This window comes from Triticum aestivum, chromosome 3D, assembly GCF_018294505.1.
Source record: "Triticum aestivum cultivar Chinese Spring chromosome 3D, IWGSC CS RefSeq v2.1, whole genome shotgun sequence".
Lineage (NCBI taxonomy): Eukaryota > Viridiplantae > Streptophyta > Magnoliopsida > Poales > Poaceae > Triticum > Triticum aestivum.
In genome coordinates this window covers 551,835,768-551,844,044 of record NC_057802.1, presented here as the reverse complement: position 1 = coordinate 551,844,044, position 8,277 = coordinate 551,835,768, and the positions used below count along the sequence as shown (strand labels likewise).

General features: G+C 48.4%; 1 pseudogene; it reads right to left on the bottom strand.

The window, feature by feature from the left end:
- Positions 1-656: 656 nt before the first annotated feature.
- Positions 657-7,996, bottom strand: LOC123076486 (beta-glucosidase 5-like; annotated as a pseudogene).
- Between the last annotated feature and the right edge of the window lie 281 nt (positions 7,997-8,277).

The following is an 8,277-nucleotide window of genomic DNA, read 5'->3' as shown; positions in this document are numbered from 1 at the left end:
TGCTCTGCTCTAGAAGACCCTAATCACATTTTCTTTGGTTGCGTGTTGGCCAAGGTGGCCTGGTGCTGCATTCGATCCTGGCTGGGGGTGTTCTGGGACCCCTCGTCCTTTGCTGACTTGCCCTTGCTTTCGGCTGCCTTGTAGGCATTACTAAACACTTGTTTTGGTTGGGTTTTCCTGCCTTATGTTGGTCCCTCTAGACAACCAGGAACAAGTTTACCATTGAGCATGTGTTCCTTAACAAACCTGCTGATTGCATGTTTAAAATGTGTTTGTTTATGGAGCAGTGGAGATTATTGACTAGAGTTGCAGACCGTGATGCTCTGGATGTGCTGATTGAGAAAGCTCGCACCTCGGCTGTCTCCTTATCTCAGCAAAACTTTGGACGGCCAAGCTTAGTCTTTGTAGCTCAGTAGGTAGTTGCCCTGTGTGCCTGACTCTTGGTGTCCTTCTGGCTGTGCGACGTGAACTTCATTGGCCTGCATGCCGTGTCCCGTTTCTTAACTCTTGCCCTGGTTGGGGCCTGGTTTCCGGTGCTTGTTTGTGTTGGTTTATCATACTCTGTATGGTGGCTTTATTTATAAAGTCAGGCATATGCCTTTTCTCTAAGAAAATCCCATGAGGCACGTGCCGTGTAGAAGCGACCGTGAGAGAGAGAGAGAGAATCAGTCGGTTGTTTAAAATGATTTTCCAAACTACATTGCAGTATCTATGCATGTGTGGTACGCCTACGTATGTACGTTGACCCTGAGGTATAAACGGTGAGTGTGTCCGATGAGGCAGACTCATTGTTCAGCATGCCATCCTGTATTGTTGAGCTCACTCTGAACAAGGATGTCCTGGTTCTTCAGGAAGGCGGAGTACCAGCGAGCAGAGAGCCTGGCTTGCCGTGGCAGGGCCTCGTCGTCGAAATCGACACGGTACAGGCCGTAACGTGCCTGATACCCTGACAGGTACTCGAAGGCATCCAAGAATGCCCAGGCGAAGTAGCCTTTCACATTAGCTTCACTCCTGCAGAGCAAAACAACAGCGTGCATGGTAAGGCCAATTCTGCACTCTGAAGATTTTGAAGAATTTTGTTGTTGAATCACTGACCTTACTGCAGCCAATGTGCTCCCTATGTAGCTCTTCAAGTATTCGGTCCTGCCGATGTCTTCAAGAGTGTTATTACTAGATGATTGACCTGAGAGAGAAAGGAGATGGGGCAAAATATATCATCGTATGAACTGCAAATTAACGATGACGCCCGTAAACACTAACATGATTTTACATAGAGTTATTGGAGATCATTGTAATCAGAAACTAGATGGACTTGCCATTCTCTTGGATATAAATGGGAATGTCTCTGTAGGCTTCTTTCAAGTACAATAACACACGTTGCAATCCTTCGGGGTCACTTGGAAATGACGTTGGGGGAGCCTGCATTCGCAAGTCGTTCTAAATGTCACAACTTGCAAGATAGACACAATCTCTGTATCTCACACAACTGCATGACCTTCAAGCATACATTTCATTTTTTTTTTAGTATCTTGTGTTGGGTTAGAATTTCATAGTAGATGTTTCATGTACAAAATAGCTGAATCCAGTCTAGTATCTGACAAACATATTGATGAAAAACTTTACCTTACCGGCTGGCGGGTCTGTTTTAGAAGCTGAACTAATGAAACATATATTTCGTTAGATGTATCATTTGGATAAAATATCTCAGAGTTGTAAATCTGCTTCAAAAGTGTAATCAATTTAAGTCCGTTTATATGACAATTTGAACAATCGGTTTGCATCACTATGCTGTTAGTAAACAAATGGAACACATTGCTCACTACCGCTGCTACAAAAACTTATGAACAGTAAAACAATGATGCTTGCCTTTGTAGATAATTGACAAGTCGGCTGTATAGTCACGAGTGCCTTTGTCTAAAGGACGATCATTCACGAAGACAGAATAGTAGTGATTTATCCCAATGAAATCTGCACTACCAATTATAGCTTCAGACTGGATATTAGTGAAGGATGGAAGACGAGAGCCAACAATTTTCTTCATTCTTTCCGGATAATCTCCAGATATCAAGGGCTCTAGTATCCTAAAAGGAACCACAGGTCGGTTAGTTCTGCATTCCTGGAGCAAAGCCAGAGTAAAGATAACATACCATCCCAAAAAGAAGTCCAAACATCTGTTTGTTGCTTCTAAATCCTCCGTAGAGTTTGTCATAGGATAAGGCCAAAGGGAGTAAATACTTAGGCCGATAACCCCCTTTTGCATGGCCTACATGCAAAACTCCTTTTTATGGACAAATAAATCTTTTCATATGAATATACATCATGAGGAAAAATGTTGTATTTGTGCAGTTAATCGGATCTTATGTTGGAAAATCCAAACATGTAATCATATGCCAATAAACTGTTAATTGATAGTGACCTACCCAAAAAATATCATGTGGTCAGACAATACTTTCGCATTAAAAGAAATTTCTTTTTAAAGAATGTATAGGAAGAGAATACTGATGTTTTGAATTTATCTTAGACAGCAACATCAATCTTACTACTAGCTTACTATCGGAGAAAATCACTGATTCTAATTTTGGGTTCAACATTACTCACTTGATATTTTTGTCTGTAAAGCCTACTGGCTGATGCATGCGCCAATAGCATATTATGAGCTGCTATATATGGTTCCACTGTAGAGTCACCCACCGTACATTTTGTAACTCCAAACGGGTCGGAGCAATGTCCGGGTGCAATCGATCCGCCATCGTAAGATCCGGTCGCACCTATGTTAGGTTCATCTATTGTAGTCCAGTACGAGATCCTGTCTCCAAACTCTTTGAAGCAAATATCTGCGAATGCTGTGAAATCATCCCTGCATTTTGCAATACTACCTGTGAGGAAATAGTACAAGCAAAGTAGGAACCCTCTTAAAATTTTAAGATTTTTTTGAGCCATTTCATCACTACAAGGGAGATATTGTGGGATCTTACACAATTCTAGGGCTTAGCCATCCTCCATACTCATCTTCCAGCATTTGAGGGTAATCAAGCTGGTAAATCATAATATGGACTTGAATCCCTGGGGAAACACGGCGGACACATATAAGTTTGGAGAGCATAATTTTTTTTCGAAACGGAGGCAAAAAGTTTGCCTCATCGATTAATTAAGAAGAAGAGAATTGCCCAGTTAATTTAAGAAAAACCGGGCGAAGACCTACACAAATAGAGCACGGACTAACTACTCACATGACAAGAAAACCCCCAACCGCACAGTTGGCCCTTGCCAAACTCACTGAATGCACAACATCCACAAACCCTGACACTGCTACTACGCCAAGTGAATCCCAGCAAGAACACCACGACACAAGACATCATGCACCTCCCAGTCCAAGAGGACAGGCCGAGAGACCGAAGATCATCCATCAAGCAACCAGAGACGCCTTGCCTATGACACCACTCTTGCCTTTGCCCATCTTCTTTTGTTTGCCTCTTATTGGCGTCCCCGTCAGGAGGCAAGCAATCGACCTGTCCAAACCAGGTCTAGCAACCTCCACACTAAAGAGCAAGTCACAAAGTTCCTTCGCGAAGAGAGCATTTGGATTTGGTGTTGGAGTAGGTGTCAACACACTTGGCTCAGTGGTCATGCCACTCACAGGCATCACCTGCTTGATGGTCGCAGATGAGGGAAGGGCAACAACATCTGAAACTCCGCGCTCGATGGCTAACGCCTGACGTCCAATGGACTTGGGCGAGCGAGAGATCCCACCGTCCAAATCACTACTCTCCTCAGCATCAACTATCTAGCTCAACTCCAGGGGTGATGTTGGTGGCAAAGCCACACTCGAGATCTCGGGAGGGTCTACCTGCAGTTGCTCGACGCACAAAGGCAAAACTGGGCCCCCACACAACTCCCGAAGCTCGGGCATGATCTGTAGCACCGGAGTCACAACCACATCATTGTCAAGTCCCTCAGAGGCTAATGGCGGTGAGCTGGCCCTAGCATGAGGGGAGAAACGACCATGAAGCTCGTCTCCCTTCTCAGCGTCGAAGCTGCCATCGGGCACAACCAAAGGGCGCAACACATGAGTAGTCTGCAACACAGGCGGCGTCAGGGAGAGCCCGCCCATTGCAGCCTCAGCTCGCTCCATGAAGCTTTCCATCCGCAACATCCAACCTTTCTTAAAGTCAATGACATCACGCAGAGGCTGGACCGTTTTCTCAAGCTGAAAGGAAGCCATACCAAGGAGCTCAGAGCGCAGCAGCTCGGCCTGCCTCTCCAAAGTAGGCCGCATCGAGATATCCGCCGGGGCCAATGAGCCAGCAGGAGCAGAAACAATCGATGCCCAAGAATCACAACAAAATATCTTCGAGAGGGGCGAGGCTTCTTTCTGGACCTTGTATGGAGATGGAGCTTGTGGGTGCTCGACGGGGAGGCGGGGCAATGGCGACATAGTAGCTCTTCCCAAGGAGCTGAGGGGACGCCAGGCATTGCGGCACTCACACGCTCGATGACCGTTCTCAAGGCACCGATAACATCTAAAAGGATCTCCACAATCTGTTGCACGGTGTCTAGGAAAGAGACATCTACAACATCTACCATAAAGCCAAGCGGGGACGGGACGGGGAGCCAAAGCAGGGGCTAGTGATGCCTGACGTTGCACATCGCGCCGCGGGAGCACCTTCTGCCAACCTTCGCATGTATCCGCATCACACGCCACGTCCTGTCGAGCAGCCGAATGGAGACAAGGGGAAATAGTTTCTGCATTTTTTCTATCAGTGTTGATCATTTACTAGGATACTGACATATAGATCTGTTTTGCCAGTACACTCCATATATATACTACGGAAAATAAACGTACCATGTTGCACTAGCGCATCTATGAGGTTGTTGTAGTACTCGAGCCCTTTTGGATTGACAGCTCCCCTGCCATCTGCAAATCTCGTTACAAACCAACAATCAGTTAAATTTTGTGGTTTTCTAGTAATAATGCACTGGAAATATAATGAGAAGTACTTTTACCTGGGATAAGCCTTGACCAGGAGATGGAAAATCTGTAAGCCTATAGGTTCATGTCAACCATGACTTCACATCATCCTGAAACATCAGATCATGTCTGGTTAAAACAGAATGTTCAAATATACAGTGTGGAAATCACAACACTTCAACACAGCAAAAATAATAATATGATAGATACTCCTAGATGCAAGAATAAATTTTATTTTGTTTCTGGCAGAGAAGAGAGCTTTGTAGGTTCAGTCACTAGCAGACGACAGCATAGTACTACTACATCCATGCCTAATATCACTACAATCAGCAGGGCAGATCAGTCTACCCCCAAAAATGACCAGTACCTTGTACTTGTGGTACCATCACCTACGCTTTTATCCGCCATTTTCCCTGTCGTCAGAACAAGAAAAATCAAACACCAAATCAGCACATTTTTATCTTAGTCCCAAATCAGCACGAACCTGACAGGTTAATTGGTTAGTTAGAGCAACTCCAACGGGCCGACCCAAACGGACGGCGATTTCGTCCGCTTTTTGTCCGTTTGGGTCGGCCGCCCGCGCGGCGTCCGCCCTGTTTTTCATACGGGACGGCAGCGCGCCCAACGCGCCGACCCATATGTGCAGGCGTGGCCGGCTGGTCGCCCAATTTTGCATTGCATTCAACATATTGTGAAATGAAAATTTAGCAAACAAAATAGTCCGCCCAAATAAATAGTATAGTTTACAGGCCAAATAAAAATAAAAATGTTTCACATAGTTTTGCAAACGAATAAAAGAAGATACATCTATTGGTTGCCAACATGAGTCCACATATGCTCAACCAAATCATTTTGTAGTTGCACGTGAGTTTCCCAATCACGCATGTCTTCATAAAACTGAGTGAACTGCTCAAATGTTGCCGCTACTCCATGCTCAGGCACAACATTCTCACCCTGAAACTGAAAGCCTTGATCGTACAGACGTTCCGGGCGCTCGTCTTCTACGATCATATTGTGCATGATCACACAAGCAGTCATCACCTCCCATAGTTTCTGCGTGCTCCAAGTATTAGCAGGATACCGAACGATGCCCCATCGAGATTGCAAAACACCAAAGGCACGCTCGACATCCTTTCTAGCACTCTCTTGCTCTTGGGCAAATCTTTTCCTTTTCTCTCCAACAGGGTTGGGTATTGTCTTTACAATAGTGGTCCACTGAGGATAGATACCGTCACCCAAATAGTACCCTTTGTCGTAGTTGTGGCCGTTGACAGTAAAGTTCACCGGTGGGCTGTTGCCTTCGGCAAGCCTAGCAAACACCGGCGAGCGCTGAAGCACGTTGATATCATTGTGTGATCCAGCCATGCCAAAGAAAGAGTGCCAGATCCAGAGATCTTGAGACGCCACGGCCTCTAGTATGACAGTGCAAGCCCTGACATGTCCCTTATACTGCCCTTGCCAAGCAGAAGGGCAGTTCTTCCACTCCCAGTGCATGCAGTCTATGCTGCCAAGCATCCCCGGGAAGCCCCTGCTAGCATTCATCGCCAACAAACGGGCTGTATCTGCAGCTGTCGGCTCTCTCAAGTACTCAGGGCCAAACACAGCAATCACAGCCTTGCAGAACTTATACAGGGACTCTAGGCATGTAGACTCGCTCATACGGACGTACTCGTCAATGAGATCACCGGGCACTCCGTATGCAAGCATTCGGATGGCGGCAGTGCATTTCTGATAAGAGGAGAAACCAATCTTGCCGACGGCATCCTCTTTGCACTCGAAGTAGTCATCATAGCCGACCACTCCCTCTCTAATACGGTTGAAAACATGCCTACTCATACGGAACCGGCGACGGAATTTGTGATGTTTGAACAACGGGTTTGTTGTATCAAAGTAGTCCTTCCAGAGAAGGAAATGCCCACTCTCTCGGTTACGATTCAGCGCCGGAAGGTGGCCCGGAACGGAGCCACGGAACAGCGGCCGCTGGTTGTTGAGGTGGTGATGGACCAACACGGCAGCCAATATCTCCTCCTCGTCGTCGGACGACGAATCGTCGGAGTCGCAAATGAAATTGTGGAAAAAGAACTCGTCGGTGGAGTCCATTTTCGTACCTTGGCAAACTGTCGAACAGCTTGCGGGCGTCGAAGAAGGAGACGGCCGGCGAGGGGAGACGCGGCGCGCACAGACCAGCTAGCTGCCCTGCCGGCGTCCGACGAGTGTGACAGCATCCGACAAGCGTGCCGGTCGTATGTGGCGGGGGTGGCGAGGCGTCTTCTTGGTCGCGGGCGTCTGTGCAGTGGGGGAAGCGGCGGCGGGAACCAGTTTGCTCCCCGGCGGTAAAACGGCGGCGGCGGGCGACTGGGGGCAGGGGCGGCGTTGCTGGGCGGATGTGGAGGCGGCGGCAGCTGGAAGAGTCGCCGCAAAAATGGGCGGCGGCGTCGGTGGCGGAGGAGGCGGGGGGCGAGGGTTGCTTGTTGGCCTGGGGGAGGGAGGCCAATGTGTCACAGACCAGCGGGCCCAGGGACAGGAGTAGGCGACCGCGCGCACGTCCGTCACGTGTCCGCGCCGACGCAAATCAGGATCAAAAATGGGCCGGGAATGGGTCGCCCGCGGACGAAAAACGGACGTGCGTCCGTTTGAGTCGGCGCGTTGGGCCGCCTTTTCTGTCCACGCCGACCCAAACGAACGGCCGCGGATGAAATGGGTCGCCCCATTGAAGTTGCTCTTACATGCATGAGTGAAGGTGTCCCAGATGCTTGGGCTCCTGCCATCCTCAGCAACAGCCCCCTCGTATTGCATTAAAAAACAGAGCAAATTAAACAGAGCAGGGGCACCGAGAAAGAGAGTGAAACTTGTAAGAGACCAATGCTAGCTGATAAAGCCAAACCAATATCCAGTTACTACCTGGTACGCGGAGGTGGCGGCGCCGAAGACGAAGTCCGGCGGGAAGTCGCTCCGCGTGAAGCCAAGAGCCGGAGGAGCTACGGCGGCGGAGAGAAGCAGCAGCGAGAAAAAGGCGACGGAAGCCATTGCTTGCTGCCCTGCAGCCAGAGCCCACCAGTGTCTGTCTTGCTACGCGCAGGGGGATAAGGCGCCTACCGCTTCACTACTTTTTCGGCTCACACTGCTCCACAAACTTCTTTTGGATTTCCTTTCCCTCTGTAGGAGAATCGGGGGCTCCTATTGAGCGCTTTAAGCGCCGCAGAAGCCAACCGGCGCCCGCTAGTGCCTAGTGGGCCGGCCCACGAAAGGAATGCGCACTAAGCACTAGCACTTAGATTTTTGAATCATTAGGACAAGTTGATTTGTTA